This window comes from Haliaeetus leucocephalus, unplaced genomic scaffold (genome assembly GCF_000737465.1).
Source record: "Haliaeetus leucocephalus isolate CR32 unplaced genomic scaffold, Haliaeetus_leucocephalus-4.0 Scaffold646, whole genome shotgun sequence".
Taxonomy (NCBI): domain Eukaryota; kingdom Metazoa; phylum Chordata; class Aves; order Accipitriformes; family Accipitridae; genus Haliaeetus; species Haliaeetus leucocephalus.
Window position 1 is genome coordinate 4,478,673 of NW_010973082.1, and position 22,068 is coordinate 4,500,740.

The 22,068-nt window shown below is 42.1% G+C and overlaps 1 protein-coding gene across 1 annotated transcript in view; it reads right to left on the bottom strand.

Moving 5' to 3' along the window:
* RAB11FIP4 (RAB11 family interacting protein 4 (class II)) overlaps positions 1–22,068 on the bottom strand; it is a 127,428-nt gene that overhangs the window by 105,146 nt on the left and 214 nt on the right. The window lies entirely within an intron of this gene.

A 22,068-nucleotide genomic window follows, 5' to 3' on the forward strand; every position in this document is an offset into this window, starting at 1 on the left:
GGGTGAAGTCTAAGAACCCAAGGAGAATGGAATATTCAGAGGGTCACATGGCAGCAATAAAACACCACACTTAGCATTACAATTGAACAGAACAATTTATCAGATACTCTCAGTAAATTGTAATACTGGTTCTACTTCCCCACCTCAGAAATAAGCTTGTGTTACATACCAATTGCTGAGCAGATAGGTATCTATAGCCAGTGCAGCCCAGTGACAATGCTACCATACATCAACTACTTCTGGTCTTCAAAAGGACAAAATTTACACACTAGACAATGTCAAGATAAAGCACTGATTAAATAAAAGTCACTGCAATTTCTGCTTAGCATTTTTCACTTCACTTCATAAAGAGAATGGAACAAACTCAGGACCTGCCAAGAGAAGAAAGGAAATATGCCAAAGAAATCACCACCTAGCAGAGAGCATACAGCCAGCAAGTTCAAATTCTGACAGCAGAAAAAAGGCAGCAGCAAATACTGTGCAAATAACTCACCAATAAAGATTTGGAATGAGGGAAAAGACTTTAAGCACGGGCCACTGAAGTTGAGCACAAACAGGGATCAGTGACACTAAAATCACGAACTAATGTAAAATATTTACTCTCAGAAGCAGAAACAAAATGACACATAGCGCTTTAAAAGTGCTGTATATTTGTAAAGCACTGGACTGCTGATGCAGTCTGAACACTGGGCAAGCAACGACAGACCGTACCTGTCTGTCACTGTCCCCTAACCAGATGTTACTGCTCCCGCTCATCCACCAGAAAAGCTGATCATACCAGTGCTCCCACTCTCCGTTGCAGCACAGAGAAGCATATTCTAATTTTTAAGTCTAGAAGTCTGTGGACAGCCAATGAGCTGCAACATGCACAGAAAAGCTCTTCCAGAAGTGATGTTAGTATGGCAGTTCATCATCCTTCCACCCCTGGCACTGGAGTCCCAACTCCATGTTTAGTAGGGTGTGTGTGGAGTTCACAAAGAATGGGAGGAAGCACTCTGGGCATACCTGGGAAGGTGTTCCCTGGAGCTGCTCTCCTTTGGCTCTGCTACTTTCATGCATAGCCAGAAAAGCAAGAGTGTGAATGAAGTGAAGCTCTGGACCCACAGTCAGGGAGGAGGTAGACCAGGATGTGAACAAAATGATACTGACTACTAAAGGTTTCCAAAGGATGGCTGACACACACTGCTTTCTCCTACGCAGGGCCGTGGGGCTGGAGCCGGCTGCTTAAGGACTTATGCACAGCACAGCAGCTCTCAGCTGGGTTGGCATCCAGCCCTTTGATTGTCTCCTGTGCACAAAAAGAGGGAAATTCCTGGTCAGGAAGAGAGCTTGGGCAGTTTTTCCACAACGACTGTTCATACCTGCATCTCTAAGAAGCAAGATAAATATTTACAGGTCTCTTTAAAACAGCATTTATTAATCATTTCCTTGTTTCTTCTATATAAATGTTATATAACTGCTTTCGGAATAGGGCTCCTGAGTTTTAAGCATAAACTGGTACAGCTCCTTTTACTCTAATAGAGTCATTATAGGCCCTATTCCAATCTCAGAGTGGCATCAATCAGAATTTCATTAAAGCTCAGTTACACCAATGCTAGAGTAATGGAGAACAGAGTTAGACACTTGAAGTGTCCTTCAATCTAAGGGAATAAAAATCCTAAACAGAATTTGCTCATCTAATAACATGCAAAGAGAAATTCTAAATTTTACCAGGTGGTTTTCCATGAGGTCACTAAAGCCTCTGTTTTCTTTTGTTCCTGTTCCAGTGTTTTCAAGAGTGTCAGAGGACAGACAGATTCTCCCTGTTGTTACCTCTTTTATGCCAATAAAAAACAGAATATGAAGCTTCCGGGATTTTCAGCAGTAAAGACCAAAGATAGTCTAAGATGAAACATCTTTGCTTTTGTTTGAAAAGATCAGTGAAATCTTACCACAAGGACAAAGACACTGAAAAGATTTAAACAAGTGCTCAGTTTGCATTTAAAAGTTTTAATTCAGAGCTCGCAGGCATTTTGGTCTATGTTTGGCTGAGCCCAGTTCAGGCAAAATTGTGAATCTTACATACAGTCAGATGTAGTTTGGCAGTATCTTCCTTTACTGCCATAGACACATCTACTCTTCCTGTAAAGATGCAGACTTGAGCTAGGAGTAGGTTTTTGTTCTTCCTGGGCAAGAAATTAAAGCAGGAGCAAGAAGATCTGTGCTTAAGCAGTCAGTAGAGGTTACAAATCACAGTTGTCATTGGTAAGAAAAAGTGAACACCGCAGAAAGACATTTACAATAAATGCAGTGGTTGCATGTGTGTTCAGCCACTGCTCATTAGTCTTTTGCATTTAGTACTGCAGAGAAATCTGCTGATACCATTTGAGACAGTATTTTTATCCTTCTCCCTTCTGCGTTCCCTACAACTCATCCATTAGCATTTCTGCCGAGTGCCCTTTAGCTGATTTGAAAGTGTCAGGACTGATTGTTTGCTGAGTCTGTCCCATAATTTTAAAATCCAAGTCAATTTTAAACATACTGAACAGACACAAGGAAAGGTACCTTATTATCTTCCACTCTATCCCAATGATTATGAGACTTACTAATTTTCTTTGCACCTATTTTTAGCTCTGTTCTAACCACCATGGCCCTTAGTAAAGGATACTCTTCTAAATACATGGCTGATCTTCTTCCTGTCCTCTTCAAGGTATTTATAGCAAGTAAGTTAGGCTCTGTTCTGGGCCCTCCTAAAGTCAATGGAGCTCCACAAAGGTGCAAAACAACGCAAGGTTTTGCAATTTCATTGTTATTTCTGTTTGTTTGAGGAAATTTCTTAGTGGCCACCTCAAGAGACTAGCAGACTTTTCAAGCATTCAGAGAGAAGCCCATGCAGAACACACCAACACTACGGTACATCTAAACTTCACTACCTGACTTACATGTGCTGACGGACTAGATTGTGTCATACTCAGCCACATCCATACATGCTCAATCTTTTCCTGGAAAGCAAACATGAACCTAACCCTGAACTGCAGTGTAGCATATGGTCTGACTCCACATAATGGTTGGGTTTGTTCTCTTTGGCACGAGCAACATTCTCATAAAGAGCAACAGGGAAGACTGTGGTGGATGACCACACCATCTTTTTCTAACATTATAGGCTGGTTTTCAGGCAATTGGTCAAGCTCTGTTCACAAACACTCAGACCAGACAGTGAAATGGAAAAGCAACTTTATGTCCACTTCAGCAATGTTCGTTCAGTCTTTTTATAACAGGAGAAAATGAGATGCCATGTCTCAGGCTCTAGCTTCCGACAACACCCCATCTTTGATTTAGGAAGAAGGTGGGATGGGGAAAATGCATATAGGAATAAGCTATTTAAAGACAGCAAGAGTCATGACAGTTACAGGTAATTTGGCCAATTTCCTGCCAGATACAGATATGACATTTTCACATAACATGCTGTTGTGCTGACTAATGCATCACTGCAACAAACTGTCAAAATATGTTGACAGACCTTCATGTAGTGAATAGGAACCTATTTATTTTATTGTTAATCCTCCTACTGTAATTCAGCTTGATAGAATTGCGTATGTCCTTTTGTTCCCCATGCACAGATTATCCAACATGCAGATAAGGTTCCAATTTGAGGATGCTGTCTACCTGGTGGAGGTGGTTTTTTAGGTCTCAATAAACAAAGTTGTTTATACATTTGAACTCCAGGGTCTGAGCTCCCTCTGAAATCCCACAGAAGATGGGAACTTCACTAAGAGTTCTGAACCTACACTAGCTAGGAAAGGTTTAAGAGCAGAAAGGTGTATGAGAACAGTCACTAGAAAGACTGCTGTCCCTGAAAGAAAAAAGACAGAACATAAATCCTGCCAAGGCCCTCAAGGTAGAGCTATAGGTAGCAAAAGAAAAAGAAGAGACCAACACAGAAGTAGAATACAGGAGACAAAACATGAAGGAAAAGATCAGCAACATGTTCAGCATGTGCTTTACACTAAGTGTGTGAACAGTCGCAGACACACCACTAAGATTGCTCAGTGTCTTAGGTCTCTGCCCTTAAAGTCTGCAAGACTTTACTACAAAAGTAGTGCACACAATCTGTATACTTGGGTGAGCCAGCAGTGAATTTCCTGCATATATTTTCCTTTTTCTCATTTATTTTGATTAACCTGATTGCTCTTTATTGCAAAGAGCAGAGCTCTCAGGAAACCGGGAAGTATATATGAAACTCATCTTAGGTGTGATGTATTCAAGCACCTTTTCTGCACCTGGGTTATTTTAAAAGGTCAGATATAATTGCAAACTGTAGATGGAGGGTACCTGTATCAAAAATCTTCTCTTACATATTTTATTTTGTGGCATGTGTATGTAAGCTTCCTCACTGCTGTCTGTGATTCAGGTGGATCTCAGAGATCCTTAATAAAGCTATAGAGCTGTTTATTTTTTGAAATAAAAAGATGATTCCTATCTTTCAGTTTAAATATTTGAATGCTTTATGCCAAACAAGAGGAGTCAACTGCTTGAGTCACAATGGCTAGCATTGGGCTGTTGGCAACTAGAGCCCCCAGTTTAATCAGAAATCCCTGCCAAGGAACAGACAGTGTTTGTTTCCAGACCAAGTAGGTTGTCAGAATATTTTGTGTTATCATTTAATCTGACAGCATTATCTCAAAGTGTTGACTCAGACCTGCCTTTAAGATATACTTTGGAACATCTTGATCAGCGAGCTAATTTCCTTCCCAGCCCTGGTCTGCTGTTCAGATCTCACCTTGCAGGAATGCTAAGCAGCTTAGCCCCAATTCAGCACAACCACAGAGTGCGTGCTTCAAAGAAAGAAGCATGCTCGCAGGGTGTTCCTACCTATTTGCAACTGCCCAACAGGACAGTTTTCTGAAACAGGCCGCAAATAGTCCTGTTCAAGTCAGGGCTACTCATGCACACAGCCAAGCACGTGCTTAAGTGCCAGTTCAAAATTGCAGGTTCAAATCCTCTGTCTGTCAACACAAGTTTCTCGGTCTCCATTTTTTGTTTCCTAGCCTTGCTCCCTTAGAGTTGTCTCTCAAAGAGGTAGCCCTTGGCTCAGCAGGAATATTATGCTATAGCTTCTGATTTAATAATATCTCATCATTCCTGACAGGTGTCTAGCCTAGCCTTAAATACCTTAAAAATTTTACAACTACCCTCAGCAGCTTCTTCCACTGCTTAGCTCTCCCTATAGATAATAAATCAGAATCAAACAATAAATTAACCTCCCTTCTGGAAAAATCCTGTAGCAGTGAATGGAAATGATAGATTTCTACTCCGCTTGTAGAATTTAATAATGAAATGTACTTTTGCTGTGGAATTCTATAGCATGGTTAAAACCTTAGAAAGCTGTCAGTTTTTACATCCCTTGTGCTTTCAGATTAATTTCCAGAGAATCCTGTTAAAATGGATGCCCCCAATCATATGGGACTTCTTGAGGGGAAAAAAATAAGGCTTAAGTTTAAGAAGTCACTGCTATATGCATTCAGCTTGAACTTTTTATTCAACTCGAACCTTTTATTCAACTCCATTCCTGTTCAACAGAAACCATCAACGCTTTTATCTTCATACATCTAGACCCAGTAACCTCACTGGGACCTGAGCACATACCTAAGTGCTTGGCACAACTGAAACCTATGTTTTTTCCTCTCATTCATTGCCTTTATCAATGGTATAAATTCTGCCACATATATCAGGCTATCTATCAGTGCCTGACCATACTTATGCAGAGGAGGAACAGTTGTGCAGGCTGTACTGGACTTCCTTGCAACAATGCTGTTGTTAAAGAGATCTTTTCCTGCCTTTTAGAAACCTAACACTTTTTTTTTTTTTTTCTCTTTTTCTTTGTATGGACAGATTTTCAGCACGAGTAACGGAGCTTCTTATCAAGCTTGTCAGCATCACAAAACTCTGGTACTGCAGCACTGTAGTATCAGTGAAACATCAGAAGCTCCTGGTTGCACATGGGTCATCAGCTCAGCTTTCATAACAAATGTTTCTCATTTTTCCCTGCTTTAGTAACTGTTGACCATCAGCAGCATTCCTGGGGCCAGCCATATATGAAGTTGCCATGGGAGGCTAATGCATGTTACACCTAAACCAGACATATTGGAGATCAGCCTTGTCACCTCTTCGACTTTATCATCAACTGTGATTCAGTCTTGGCACATGCAAGGCAGTGAAAAGCTGTACCAAGGTGAACTCTGCTGAGGTGCCGTATAGACCCTTTTTGATTAAAGATTTTCACAGCGCCACCAAATAATTTTTTCTTATCCAGCTAACTTGAACTGAGATTTTCAAACTAATTCCACAGAGAGCTTTAGCAAGAAATCTCTATTGCAAGCAAAAATATCAAACTTAAAACACTTCACAGACATGTTGTAGGCCATTCTTAACGTTGGTAACTTTGCACCAGCATCTTTATTTCCCCTCCCCACTACTCTTGTGAATAGTATTTCAAAAAGTAATAAATTAGGAATTATTACAGGAGGAGTCACTCAACAGAGCCCAGGAAATTCTGATGCATTTCTTGACTGCTTCCTGCATGACCATGGGCTCTACTGTGCAAATCGATGTCATGACTCTCACTGATACAGGTTTTTACCACCTCAAAGCTTGTATCTGATCATAAAAACCCAGGGGAGCTGTCTTCTTTGGCATAAGCTTAGTTGATAAGTGTTCCACTAAATACTTCTTGTTACTGCACAGATTTCAGGATTGGGGAACCACCTTGCAATTGATCAGAATCAAAGATCATCTCTTTTGCAAGAAAGCAAAAACAGCCTGCAGGAGACAGTTTCCCAGAAACAACGTGGGCTTATCATTCATTATTTGCCCTGTGTTTGTGCCAAGAGGTTCTAGAGTACAGTCCACCCCAGGCTGTACAAATGCAGAACAAAGTTCCTCTCACCCTGAAGAACCCATAACCCAACTCATATATGGAAAGACTATACCCAAGAGGAGACAAAATCCTGAGTTTATGGGGTTTCTCAAGAGTCATTTGAAATTTTGGGTATGCTGAACAAGACATTTAAGAGAACTGAGTTTCAGGATTGCTGAGGATTTTACCCTAAAAAAAAAACAGAGTCTGGTGCTGTCTCTCTGCCTACAGGGCTGGGGTGAGCAATTGCTCCCAGATTCTTCTGCAAGCCACTGAGACATTTCAAATCCCCTTCTCTGACACCTGTGCAACTCCATTTGATGTCTACAAATAGTGCTAAGAGGACAAAACACTGAGCATTAATACAGCACGATAAAACCTGTCTCCTAGAGCCACCAGTTAGTGTATTGCACTGTTGCATTCCTGTTAGCAACAGCAAAGAAGAAAAAAAAGAGGGATTAGAGCAGCACTGCTATCTACCACTCCAAGACGCTCTTTTGTAACAACACTTGCTAAGTAAGAGCCAAGGCAGTAGGAATCTAAGCCTTAGTTTTAGATCTCCTACCATGTGGCAGACCCTGAATATTCATTACCTATTAAAAGCTTTGAAAGTGTAAATTCATCCCACAATCAAGTGAACTGATTTAGTCGCACAGCTGAGTCACACTCATTTACAGCCTGTGACCTAAATCTATTAATCCTGCACAAAAAAAAAAAAGTCTTTTTTATTTTGGTAATGTTAGTTGAATAAAGGTGAATATTTTAAAATTGTGTGTGGTGTTTCTTTCAAGTAGTGGCTGACACGCAGCTCAGTACTGTACTAAGCCTGCCTTCCTTGCTGGTCCCAAGAAGTGGTGCAGATACTGCTTACGTTACCTGGCACGTAGTGACCCATTTAACAGAGACTTCACAAAATCATCATGGGGATCGCATCAGTTCTTTAATAAGAGTCTCTGAAGTGCCAAGCAGCAAATATCATGGAAACCTCACCTAAAGGGAACAACTCATTAATAACAGAAAGCACAACATCCAGTTCTGACAGTGCGCAAAATTGCTCTGTTGAGAACAATGTGTTATTGGGTCTAGCACCTCCTAAGTCTTTTCCCAGGGCCAAGGTAAAATTTTGATAAACCTCTGCTATACTTGGGAAATAAAATCCCATTTTCAAAAATGACTGGAGCTTTTTGGAGTCACTGACTTTCAGCAGAATTAGAGAAGCATCAAATACAGTTTTGGGGTTTACATTTAAAATCCCATCAAAATTTAATCTTTTGATAGCTTCTCCTTTCCTCCCATCTGATAGCTATGACATTCCCTGAGTTCATCGCTGATATCATAAAGAGCCCCATGAGCTCCTAAAGGAAGAATGAGTTTCCGAAAGGTTAGTCAAAGTTCAGTCCTGTGCTGAAATTGCCATCACAATCTAATTACAGTGTGCACTCAGCACACACTTTGGGTCTTAAAATCAATTTCCATTCCAGGCTGACAGTTTACTCCTAGAAATCTGTTCTTGCATGTAGGTATTAAGATACACACACATACATACTCAAACAGTGTAAACACCGATATCCTATTTCACAGCCTCATGTGTTTCACCTGTATTTCCTTTGTATTCATTCACTGCTGTCCATCTGTTTGCAATCTATCCGTCTGAAGAGAACATCCTTCCCTTTGGGATCCTTCTGCCCAATTCATTTAGAGAAACCACAGGTTGGTGTTGATGATGCCACACAATCAGCATTATTGACAGCAGGTTCACCAAAATTAAGCAGGCATAATGACTGACTAACTGATTGTAAAATGGGTAAGTTTCTATCACTAGCAGGAGTGGGAGAGCAAATACAGAAAAAAAGAGAAATTAAAGTTGAAATGGTATTTGGTTAATTAGATAAACACCTTCTGTGACTGGCACACCTGCTATTCAGTAAATGACACAAGCTCCTAAACCACTGTGAGGTTTAAAGTAGTTATACAGTGTGAAAAGCGAAAGAAAGGTACCAGTATACCAGCTCAGTGAGGTCAGATCACACAGGCACCTTCAAAGGACTCTGAGAACACCCTTCTAGAGTCTCACTTCTTCATAGAAAATCCCCCAAATAAAAACCCAGTTCTGCATCTTTGCTTCTGCAATGGGTGCTCCAGAGGATGCTTTGCTTAGTGTCTTTGTGGGCTCAGAACCATCTCTGGTGAAGCTCACAACAGTGAATGCAAGTGTCCCTTCAGCCATCCTGTGCCATACAGAAGTCTGGAAGATGAACCTGATTTTCATATCTCGTCATAGGACAAAGTAAAAGAGAAGGGGGGAAAAAATCAGACCCAATGTTTCACAGCTGTTATCCATGGCAACCCTTCCTCCTGTAAAAAAGGGTATTTGAAATGTGTCTCTTCACACTTCTTCCCCAAAATAGAGACACTAGCAATTTCTTGCTATGAGAGGAGAGTCTACACTCCTACTCTGTTCACCCTGTACTGTAAATCCAGGGAGTCAGTGCTACAGAATAGTGCAACATCTACAAAATGCAAGCAATGGCAAGCACTGAATTAGGAGAAGTGCCATTGAACAGAACGTATTGCTAAAAAGCTGCTGCAGCAGCCAACTGCAATAAACCCAAAGGTAATTTATAGACACATTATTCCACCAACTAAATCAAGCAAGCTTTTCACCTGAAATGTTGGGTAAGTCATTCGTGTTTGTAACCACTTAGACCAACTCCTCCAAAGCTCCATTCCCTTCCAAACAGGCGTTAATTTGCTGTAACATAGCTAGAGCTAACTGACCACCACCATTTAAACAGGAGCCACCCACCAAAAAGCACAAGCAATGATAAGTCCAAAACTGAAGCTGTCCCTGAAGAAGAAAGGAATAAACTGGGAGAATAACATAGTGAGGCCAGAACATCATGCATTACTTCAGATAGTCTCCAGCAAAAAACAGCATCCAAGCAGAGCTGTGATGCTGTGGAAAGACAGTGGTGATTACAGTCCATTGAGGCAGCATTGATTCTCATGCATTAAATATCCCTGCTGCATGTTTCCCTCTTCCTCTTCATACCATTCTGTGGTCCCATGCAGCAGACGAGAGCAGCAGTTTGCCCCAGCATGTGCCAGTGCACACAATATTCAGTGCCCACCCCAAAGGAACAGCTGATACAGAAGATTACCAACCTCTACCAGCTGCTCCACCCGCTCAGGGAGCAGCATGGTTCATTCGCACTGAGCAGAAGTCAGAAGTACCAAGAGAATGCTTCCACACACCAGGATTGTCAAGTTTCTGAAAATGTATTTAGAATGCCATGGGGGAAAGAAAACTATTGCTGGGAAAAGAAATGTAGTTCACAATAGTCATGCCTGCTTTACAAGAAAAATACAGTAAGAGAAATCACATGGGCCTATATACAGAGAAAAAGTAATCTATGCCTTGTACTTCTGGCAAAATGAAAGTAGTTTGTGAATATTTTACCTTTTCCTGAGGTTACCTGGGTGACTGCCTAAATCAAGAAACAAATGAGCTGCATCTGCCAGCATTCACACCAGGACAGTAAGCTGACCTATGCCAAATTCACTGTACATAGCAAAATACCTTTTCATCCATTGGACAGACATCACAAGCTTGGTTAGAGCTAAAACTTCCAATTTGGCTGACAGTTATCCAGAAATCCTCTAGATTACCAGTAGAGTCATCTGGCAAGGTGACTACTAGGACAGTTGTGAGGTGGTAGATTATTGATAAAGATAGTAATCTGTCACCCCTAAAGTAGCACTGGCAGTTATGGATGTATTCACCTCCAAATTTAGACTTTCCCAAATGATAGCTGTCAACAGCAGTCTGTTCAAACCAATCTCATTCTCTAAACAAGATATATTGGACTGTCTGATCGGGAGCAAATACCACAGCACTTTCCAGCGCAGAAGAGCTTGCTTTTGGCAAAGGGCACACAATTCCCAGGTGACAAGGCAAGGTGCAGTTTTCCTCAATGGAAACTTCCATGCCTTGTAATTGCTCAGTAGGAAGAGCAAAACCGACATTGTCAAAGCTCCTTTGAAGATGTGTCCCAAAACACTTCTCAATTCTTTATTTTCAAACAATGCCAAAGAGAACAGAGGAATTTAATGTACAATCCACTCTCCACACTGGAGGCTAAAATTCACAAGTTTCACCAATGTCTGGCTGCAGTAAATGAAATCAAACTTAACTTGCTCAAGACCAGGGAATCATAAGGCTGTGATCACAAGCTGTGAAAACCAATAGCCAAAGAAACAAATACTCATGAGCCAAAATCCTGTGTTCTCTTGTACCACACCTTAAAGCTGTTGCTGCTTCCTGCACAAACTCACTGATTTTCTTTTCCTAAAGATTACATTCTTCTAGTCTCTTACACAGCTTGGCATTATCCATGGTTTTGCTTTATCTACTGCTTATTTTCCCCACATGCCTGGATAACTGCAAGCTGAACATAACTCCAGTTAGGCGGAGGAGAGATGTATTGAATAGCATATTTTCTCTTCCTCCTACATCCACAAAGTCTATGCACTTGCTTGATACGTAGCTGAAAAATCAATTATTGAGCAAGTTTTCTCACCAAGTAAAGGAAATCAAAACCATATTCTTCTTTTTCATGTTTCTCAGAAGAAAACAGAAAAAATGGTTTGTGTTGAGAAAAATCTTATGTTTTGGAGCATTTTCACTTCTTGTTTGCCAAATATTTCAACTTTAATTTTGGCAGTAAAAAGCTAGCTTCAAATGGAAACAATCAAGATATCATACTTTAAAAAAAAACACAAAAGGTGAAGTTAATTAAGTTAATTAGCTTTTTAAAGGCAAAAATAATTTGCCAAACTCATCTGAAATTTTAAGATTTTTTTTATTCTTCACACACAAACCAGATTCAGCGTCTGTACATTACTTGCCAAAAGAGGATGAAAACATCAGCTTCAGCTGAGACACTTATACCGTTCTGTATCCCTGAGATGCTGACACTCTCCAAATAAGCTAACTCTTTGAGTTTCTCAGCACTGAATAAATGCATAATTAATTGTCCACATCGTACCATAACAATTTTATGTTGTCAACAGATATGTCTGTTGTCAGATATGTCTGACAACAGGAGGGAACACACAGGTTTGAAGTGAGTTGCCAACCTGTATAGAGTATGCCTGTGGCAGAGTTAGGATACTCTGATTTGGAACAGCTTAGTCTACAATGCTTTTTCACTATGAAAACTGATTACCTGATGGAAAAAATCCTAAAGACACCCATTCAGAAAAGGAGAAACACTATTCAACATTGCAGTTCTTTTTAGACCAAAGCAAGGACACTGCTTTAGAGTACTCTCATCAACACATTATCTTTAGCCCTCCCAGCAGCATTAGGTTCCCCCAATAAAATCAGTAGGCCAGTATAGTAGTTCTTTGGCACTATTTTTCCCTGAGACTCCCCTCTAACAACAAATGCAAAACACTTTTCCTCTGTTCTACAAAGCTATCCAAGCTGCTGACTCTGCTAACAAATGTTAATTTACTGCATCATAAGAACATTTGTATTTACTTAAAGTTGCTGTGCACACACCTGAAGAACAGTTAATTTCAGGATCCAATTGTTATTACACACACACCTCAAATTGAATCCTCAAAACAGTGCCCTCCTCTGTACAGCACTTCTATCAGCCTCTGAAGTTTAGGGTCCTATCTCAAAGTTGCTGCTCAGGCAGGTCTGTCCAGCCACTCACTGTGCACAGCTCTCCAGTGGACAGAATCGGTCTATTGAATTAGCACTCTTTGCCCAGGCACAACTGAACCTGGTGATGCATGGATCCAGAAAAAAGTACATGGTTATATGGCAATTGTTATGGAAGCTGCATAAAGCCTGAAATAGGACTGTATAAAAATTACACTCCCATGAAATACAATTTTATACGCTACACGACAGCTTTGCTCCCATTCCAACACATCTGCTCTCATGACCCTCGCAGTTCAAACAGGCTGGCCCAGCAGCCAACATAAGGCCATCCCAGCTTGACAAGGCTGTCAGCTAGCTCATGGCCACGTTACGTGCCCAGATGCATCCAGGACACAACAGCTGCCACGTTGGCCAGCCAACCCAGCAAGTGAACCAGGGCCCTCAAGAGCAAAATGTTCTTAAAACCTAATGAAAGCAGCTGGAACACCTTGACAGGGTGACTACAGGCTCCCATCTTCTCCAAGCTGGATGCAAAGGGGGTCTGCTCCGTAACACTGGCCACAAGCTAGTGCTTGGTCTGTTGCATGATGAACATCAAAACCAAATAAAGAACCAGCAAGAGAAACAGCTACAGAGCTAGTCTTTACTACAAGGCTGCAAATCCTATGATCAATCCTTATTACCTTACAACACACAATGGTCACACTGCTGAACGCAATGGGACCAGGATTTCTTGCGTCAAAATGCCAAACCTGCTCTCACTGATGCTGCTTGTAGTCGCAGTGAGAACGAACAGCAGAATCTCTCTCTTACTACACCCCTTTTCCTTTCATTAGCTCCCCACATCCCTAGGAGCATCCCTAGGAGCCTTCCACAGCTGCCTTTAACCCTCTTCTCAGCAGACTCTATTGTATTTTGACACAATACCACACCAATTTGGCACATAAGATACTCCTGCAACAAAATTCTAATGAAAGTCCTACAGCTTTCTACTGTTCCCAATGGCTAACAACGCTGAGAAAGGTGGCCTTAGTGCCATTACCATATGATTCTGTACTACTTTATGGTGACAGAATATACTATTGCACAGGGACAAAAGGGTAAGTGCCAACAATTACATATGTGTTGACATCTCTGTGGCATTTCACTTTCTGAACGGCTGTTAGCTACTGTATCCTAACATATACATCATATGGTTTAATTGGGTAAAATATGTTCAACTGATTGTATAGTCTCTTGCTACAAAAACAGTGAAATCACCAATATTTTAGGACAGTTTCTCCAATCTATTAATACCATGCAAACATACGGACAAAGCTGTTTGTATCCGCACATTTGTTTGGGGTTTTTTATCATAACAACAGAAGTGTCACTGGAAAAGAATATCCCATGTTCCAAAAGCCATCTGGATACCACTGGGGAGGAGGATCAGTTCATCAAGAGGTGGTGGAAACAACACCAGAGTGTCTTCACCATCCCATTGCAAATCTTCACAATAAACCAGGCATTGAGGATGTCCAGAATGACCCACACATATGTGGAAAAATGTGAAGCACGCTTTATCAGCAAATTTGCAGCAGGTGTACCAGAAATGTGCCCCAGTTTGGAACATCACAAACCACTGCCACAGGCTGAAGATCCCTTATAGAAAAGGGCTCCTTGCAAGCTTCCTATCCAAGGGCTGTTTGCAGGAGTGCTGTACCATGACCCTGCTTCTCTGTTGGAGGCCAGTGTGACAGAGCCTGCAGTGGGGCAGCAGGGAATGGCTCTGTTCTCCAAAGAGCAGCCCTGAACCGAGAGGGGAAAAAAAGAAGTTTGACAATGCAGGTGCATGTGCAATGTGATGTTATGGAACACTTGAGAAGACACGTATTTGAGAATCAAAACGTAGGTAATTTTAAAACTGACACCACTCTAGGGGAAGAAATTGGTTTGGTTGACACCTCTCATTCCCCCAGGCCAACAGCCTCTCCACTGCAGAACAGACAATTCCAGTACCTTTCCTTCTACTTTCGGGAAACCTAACACAGAAAAGTCTCTACCATTTCTAAGCTTTTCACTTGGCCCCCTAAAACCACAACACTATACCCAAACTAAATTGTCAAAGCAGCTTTAAAATCTGAAGAGTACACTGTAATTTTTCCAGGTGCCCTGTGCACTGAACCTGTCTCCCTTGCAGTATTTTGACCCCACAGTTCACTCCTGTCACTCACTCTGGGGCTGAACATACTATGGAACTGAAACGGATGCAAGGCTTAGGAAGGAGCCCTACTATTTTTGGTTTTAAACTGCACACAAAATGTGAAAACAGCATTCATAGTTCTATAAGAACACTTGCATTCTCTCCAAGTGAGGCCCTTCAATGATACCTTGAGTAAAAAGGAACTGAGATGTATTACACAGTGCTTTGTTTACATTTACACTGCTGTTGTAAAACCATATGTTATAGTACTAGTGATCGTGTCTGACTCTCTCCTTTATCATTCACGTGCTTAATCACACCCTGGACTGACTTAACTACGTTCAGCGCACAGATGGGTATTTATTCACCACCCTATGCAAGTATCTAGGTCTGAGATCACGTGTATCTCCCAAAATACTGCGTATTTTAAGAACTGTTAGAACTTCATCTCTAGCTCTTGAGCAGTCTGATTAAAAAAATCAAATCAGGAATTTTAAAATGTTTGTGAATATTAGCATTAAAATCAGATAAAATTAATAGGAAATTATATTGTCAGCTACACAGAGAATAAAAACAATCACATTTACTTGTCTAAACTTTATAAGGCAATTGATTTTCTTCCACTTTGTTGCTGTAAAAGCACTGCTGCCAAGCACAAGTCAGTTGTGCTAAACTATAGGTAACAATGCAATTTAGAAACTAAGAAATATTTTGTATTGGGATCACCCCCACAAATACTATATGGCAGTGGCTTGTTCCCCATCAAAGACTTAGCCTCCCTTGCAGCAATTTTGTATAAGTCACTTTTCAAAGCTTAATCGTATTAGAGGAATAAAATCAGTATGTGCTAGAAATCTGAAATCCTCCCTAGGATTTGCAAGAGCAAATTTCTGGAGAACACGCAGCCATGTCACAGACAAAGAATACCAATTTTACATTTTAACAGCATGGATTGAATCAGGCATGGAGAGGAGGGAAGAGGGAGAAAAATTTACATAAAAAATACCTGGTCTTGCTAGGCAGCTGAATGTTTTAGCTTCACCAGTACCATATCCTACCTTCCATACTGTACACAAAAGATGCAGTACTGTCTTCTATGCTTGATCCATATGCTAACTTTTTTCATTACTTTTGCATTCAATGATAAGACAACACAATATCACTGTACCTGTACTAAATGCAAACAGTGAGATGGTTATAAAACACAGTTATTTAAATATCAAGAATTGCTATCAAAATTGTTTGCCTTTCCTTTAGGCATTAAGAACTTACTATTTCAGATCACTGACTTGTATTGCAAAACACAGAAACAATCAATTCTTAACTATACATACAACCCCCTCAGAGCTCTCACCTTTGAAATGCAAACATATTACATAACAAATTAAACTCATGAGTGCACAGCAAACCTACAGCTTCTCCCTTCAGAACAGTGCTTCAGAAAATGTTTGATTAACAGTAAGTACTAAGCTTGCTTTATGTCAGCTGTTTAGAAATACGTGCTTAGTTTCAGGATATACCGAAAGGCTATTTTAAACATATTCACTGCTGGTTTGTATTGAATTAGGAAGGCTACAGTGACTGTATCTTGACTGATCCATAAACCAAGTACTCCACTGTGCCGTTTCAGAACTGCATTTTTTCCAAGTCACTGTAAATGATATGAAATATCTGGGTCATTAGCAAATACAGTTTTAAGGAGTTTAAAGGTGTGTCAGCCTTGCTGTTACCTAGAGAACACTATCACATAGGAGTGCTCCTTGCATCCTCGTTACATCTAGGCAGATATTTTATTTTCTCTTTCAGTAATTATTTCCAGTAAAAGCAGAGAAGAAAGAAGTCATAACTCTCTTCTGCCTCCATTAAGAGAATGGCAGTATTGCTTGGTAACACCCTAATACTTTTCTTTCAATGTCTCAGTGCCAAAGTCTCTTTTTCTCATGGCTGCAGGTAAGTCCAGAGCATACTACACATTATCAAGAAGGTATGAACTAGTCTCTGTCATCATGCACACTGATGTGAATTTGCAGCGATTCCATTAATTTCCAGGTGCAACTCTGAATTGCAACACTATGGCTAGGAGCCTGAAATTCACTCAGACCATTCAGAAAGACTCCATGTTGTCACGCAGTGAAATTACACTCCTGTTCTTTACAGGGCAAGCTAGTTACAGAGTGGTTACAATAGAAGGGCTGTGTTTAGAGCATGACTCCATCAGATGTCCCTGGGAGACATCTGAGAACAAGTCAAAATGGAGTATCAGGACTGTCATTAAACTCAGCCAGCAGCCACAATCTACCTGATGCCTTTAACTTCAGCCCAGAATGGGGATATTCATGAAATGGAAGCAACTAAAATTAGCAACAAACATGTCCTTATTTCAGTAGTTTATTTTGGCCAGGAAGTTTCATTTGTTCACATAAAATATGTGAACTTGTTTTCAGCTACTTCTGTTCTACACCACTAGTAAACCATTACCTTTAAGTGAATTACTGTCCACTCATAAGAATAATTGATAATGGCCTATAGATTTTATTAGCTGCTCAAGTTCCCTCTCAGGTATGACACTGCTTCAAGTTGATGAGCATTTGTTGATCCTACCATGACAAAGATTACTGTCTAAGCACCTGTATGGTTTGCATACCTCCAAAAGGTGATTACGTATCTCAAAAAGAAGTTGTCAACATGTTCAGCATGTTTCACTTGTTGCTGAAAACTGAACGTAGAGTTTAAATAGAATCTGGCATAATGAAACATCAACTGGCACTATCCTGAAATACACATTCACACAATCCACTGCCAGAACTGGGGCTTGCTGAACATGTCACTCACAATGCTCCTAGACACTCGCCTGCTAGTGCAACTATCTTCCCAGCGAAAGGAAACCAGATGGCGAGCGACTCTTGGCATTTTTCAATGTTACGTGAAGTGTTTCTTCAGCTAGTGAGTACATGCCATCCAGTCAAGTCGCTTTGGAAACAGCGTTTCACGTCTTTCTTCAGATTTCTCCACAAACGGCAAACAGACTATTCAACAGGAAAGCAAGGCCCAAGCCTGCTATTTTTAAGCACTGAACCCAAAGTCTCGGCTAGGAGTTTCCGTTGTCAGTGGAGATAAAGAAGCACCTCTGAAGGATTTATTTCATCCTTGGGTCCTGTTACACGCTCTGAGTGTTCAATTGCTCATCAATGACCATGGAGAAAGATTAACTTGGACAACTCAGTTAAATGCCTACAATCAGATGGGATGAACAGAGACCAAAATGCCAAACTGCTTAAAAGCATAAGTTCCACAACTATTTGTATGGGCAAGCAGTGCTCGGCAGCTAGCCTGGTCTGCTCTTAATTCAGGCACCAGAGCAGGAATTTAGAGACACGACTCTGCTCCTGGCTCTACCAAATTAACATGGCCAAGTAATTTCTTCCTCTAGTTGAACCACATGCCTTGTAGGGCTGCCGTGGTTTAACCCCAGCCAGCAACGAAGCCCCACACAGCTGCTCACTCACTCCCCCCCAGTGGGATGGGGGAGAGAATCAGAGGAGTAAAAGTGAGAAAACTCATGGGTTGAGATAAAGACAGTTTAATAAGTAAAGCAAAAGCCGTGCACACAAGCAAAGCGAAACGAGGAATTCATTCAGCACTTCCCATGGGCAGGCAGGTGTTCAGCCATCTCCAGGACAGCAGGGCTCCATCACGTGTAACGGTTACTTGGGAAGACAAAATGCCATAACTCTGAACATCCCCCCCCTTCCTTCTTCTTCCCCCAGCTCTATATGCTGAGCATGATGTTGTATGGTCTGGAATATCCCCTGGGTCAGTTGGGGTCAGCTGTCCCGGCTGTGTCCCCTCCCAACTCCTTGTGCCCCCCCCAGCCTGCTCGCTGGTGGGGTGGGGTGAGAGACAGAAAAGGCCTTGGCTCTGTGTAAGCACTGCTCAGCAATAACTAAACATCCCTGAATTACCAACACTGTTTCCAGCACAAATCCAAAACATAGCCCCATATTAGCTACTATGAAGAAAATTAACTCTACCCCAGCCAAAACCAGCACAAGGCAAAGAAAAAGTTTGCAAGCAAACTTGCTAGAAGTGCTTCCACAGCCAAACCTACACAGCCGCTCTGAGGCAATCGGTATTCTGCTGCAGTGGACTCCTAATGACTGCATGGCAAGAAGAAGATTTCAGCGTACGTGGGAAAGGCAGAATGGAATGAGGTACAGTAGTTACGGTGTGGTCTCAAAGAAGAAAAAAAAACATCAAGATATTAGAAGCAGAAGCCTCAGAAGCCCACCAAAAGTAAAATAGTAAAAAAGTTAATCAGAAATGTTGAAGTTTATAATTTTGACTGTGGAGGTAAGGACTGCTTTGCTTGAACAGGAAGCTGCTGCCTTGCTGCAACATTTTGCCTTGGGGCAGTTTTCAGAGAGTTGTTATCTTTCAGGAATGATAAATTTCAGCGTGTTGACTACATGCGTGCACACACACACAAAGAAGAAAGAAAAAGGAAATGGAAAGAAAAAGAAAAACCAGAAAATGCTAAATGCCCTACACAGTCCAAGCCACAAGCCCTACTGAAGTTAGTATTAAGAATTTATAGACTCCGAACTTTGGATGGCGGTAGCTCAGAGGAGGTGGAGAAGAGGTGGAAAGCTGTGTTTATCAGGTTGGCACAACTGAAGGGACAGATGCTTTCTCATTTCATAAACAGGACCCACGGCTGCTGTTGGTAAGAGTCAGAATTATTTAGGCCTCAATGCTACAAAATAGGATCCTTCCTGTGGCCAGACGAATTACGTAATCAGAAACAGCAAATAACTTACACATGAGGGCAAATCAATCTTTCATTGACACCAATGGAAAGATTTCTTCTGAATGCAAAGGCAGCTGAGGTGGATCAGGCCCAAGAAGTGTAGCATGTTCAAAAGTAGAATTAATTTTCAGTGACAGTAATGTTCTAATGTGTTAAAGGGAACTGCTCTCTAGCAGTATCTCCTCAGTTTAATTTCATGAGATGCATTCCCACACAGAGCTTATTAAGTTCCTGCAGATGCAAGGTTGAAAGCACTGTGCTATATGGGAGAATAGATTCTCACCATCTCCAAACATCAACTGTGATTCATTACACATAAATTTAATTTGTAGTAAGACTTAAAACCAGACTAGCTCACCTACAGTGGTTGTTCTACAGTAAATCTGCACTTGGAAAAATTGATTCTGTATTTCCCTAGCAAGCCTTTATTGGTGATTTACAAATCCCTTCTACTCAGCTGACACATGCTCCTTTGAAGTCAAGGGACTGCTAGCTAAGGACTACAATAGACACAGGGAAGCAAACCAGAATAAGTTATATTGTCACGCTGATAGATATATAGATAAGACTTCTCTGTCCCAATTTTGCAAATATCTTATCGAACACTACCAGTTACAACTGAACAAAATACAAAGGATGCATTTCTCGTGACTGGTAATCTCTCCCATGCCTGCCCAGTAAGCCAGCCCATCCTGAAACCTAGATACTACCACTGACAAGTGGTCCTTTTCTACTGCCATCATTGTTGAGATTTCAGTTTTCTCTTCCTTTCATTCCATTTAAATATTTTCAGACTAATATACTCCAATTCACTCTAAGCTTATGAGATCACCACCTGAATCCTCCTTTGTATCTTACAGACCTGCTCCCCTCTCACAACCTTAGAGATTTCTAAGACCAAAAAGGATTGTTATGATCATCAATGCCATTCTGCTGCAAAACAGCCAGTGGAATTTGACCAGCCTTCCTCAATGCTGCAAGAGAAAGCCACTGATCTGCCTCCAAATAAATGCAGTAGTGCAAAAAGCAATTCTGATGCAGCATATACAGCGGGAAGGATTTAAAAATACTTCTATTAGTTTATATAAAATTATGCAACTTACCAAGAGACAAATAAAACCAGAAATCAATAAAGCGCTCTACTATTACTCATTTCTCCTCCTTATTTTGCTGGTTAAACCCAGAAACTCCATCTTCTCATTAAGAAAATGTTTAACAGACCTGTAACTATCTGCAAGCAATAAGCCTTCTGTCTCCTGGTCTTCTGATTTCATTCACAAGCTGTGTTTCATTACCAGCAGTAAGCCAAAAATAAGTAATTTGCTCCAACAATTACTGTGAATTCACTCTGGTTTTGCTGCCTCTTTGGCATCCCTTTATAAACTATGATTTTATTGTTTTCTGAATCCTATCCTAGTCCCAACTCCAATTGCCCTCCCCGGCACCCAAAACTGCTGGGGCATATTGTGAAGCATTGAACAGTTAAGCGCAATATCCTGAGAGTTCTCATTTCTTGCTGGTTAATTTCATTGGAGCTGCAGCTCTTGATTGAATCACTTAAGGGAACTGTTTCAAACCAAACGCATGTCATTACCCTCATGGACACTGGCCCGAATCCCACTCCCATTCACACTGATGTAATGGATTTTCAGTGGTCCCACTGACGCAACTGCTCCAGCGAGGCCAGTGGCGCGACTTCAGATTTACGCTGTGTCACTGAAGGGCTGGATGGAGTCCTCCCTTCCCAACCGATCACCTGGAGGTTTTAGGGTCCACCTGGGCTGGTGCTTCCCTGACTGTTCAGACACCGCAGCGCTTCCCCTGCCCGGGGGCAGGCCGGGCAGCTCCGGCCGGCGCCCGCCTGCGGCTCCCTCAGCCCAGGGCTCTGCTCCCAATACCCCACGAAGCCTGGGACCCCGGTAAGGACGCAGCTCAGCCAGGACGGAGAAAAGCCCTGCTGTCACCTGAATAAATACACCTCCCCGAAAGGCACGGCGACCCCCGAGCACTCCCGGCGCAGGGACGGCCGGGGGGAGGAGGGCTGCAGAGGGACCGGCCCCTCCACTCCGGGGGACTGGGAGCCAGGTCAGCCCGGGGGGTCTGGGCTGCCCTGAGGGAAGGGGGAGGCTCCGGGACCCCCTGAGGGAAGGAGGGATCTGGGCTGTCTTTGGAGAGAACTCTGTGGGAAAGGGGCAAGGCGAATGGATAGCCCTGAGGGAAGGGGGCTCCAGGCCGCCATGGGGAGGGCTCTGGGACCCCCCAGAGGGGCGGGAGGAGTCCGAGCCGCCCTGAGAGGAGAGGGTCTCGGCCGCCCTGAGGGCCGGAGTCGGGGGCGCCCTAAGGGACGGGGTGAATCGGGGCCGCGATGAGGGAAGGTGGGCGACGGGGGGAGGGGGGGGGCAGTCCGGGTGGTCCTGGCGGGCTCTGGCCAGGCAGAGCCGTGGCCCGCTCCTCGCATAGCGGGAGCGGCAGGTGAAAGTTGCGCGGCTGCCGGGGTCCGGGCCAGC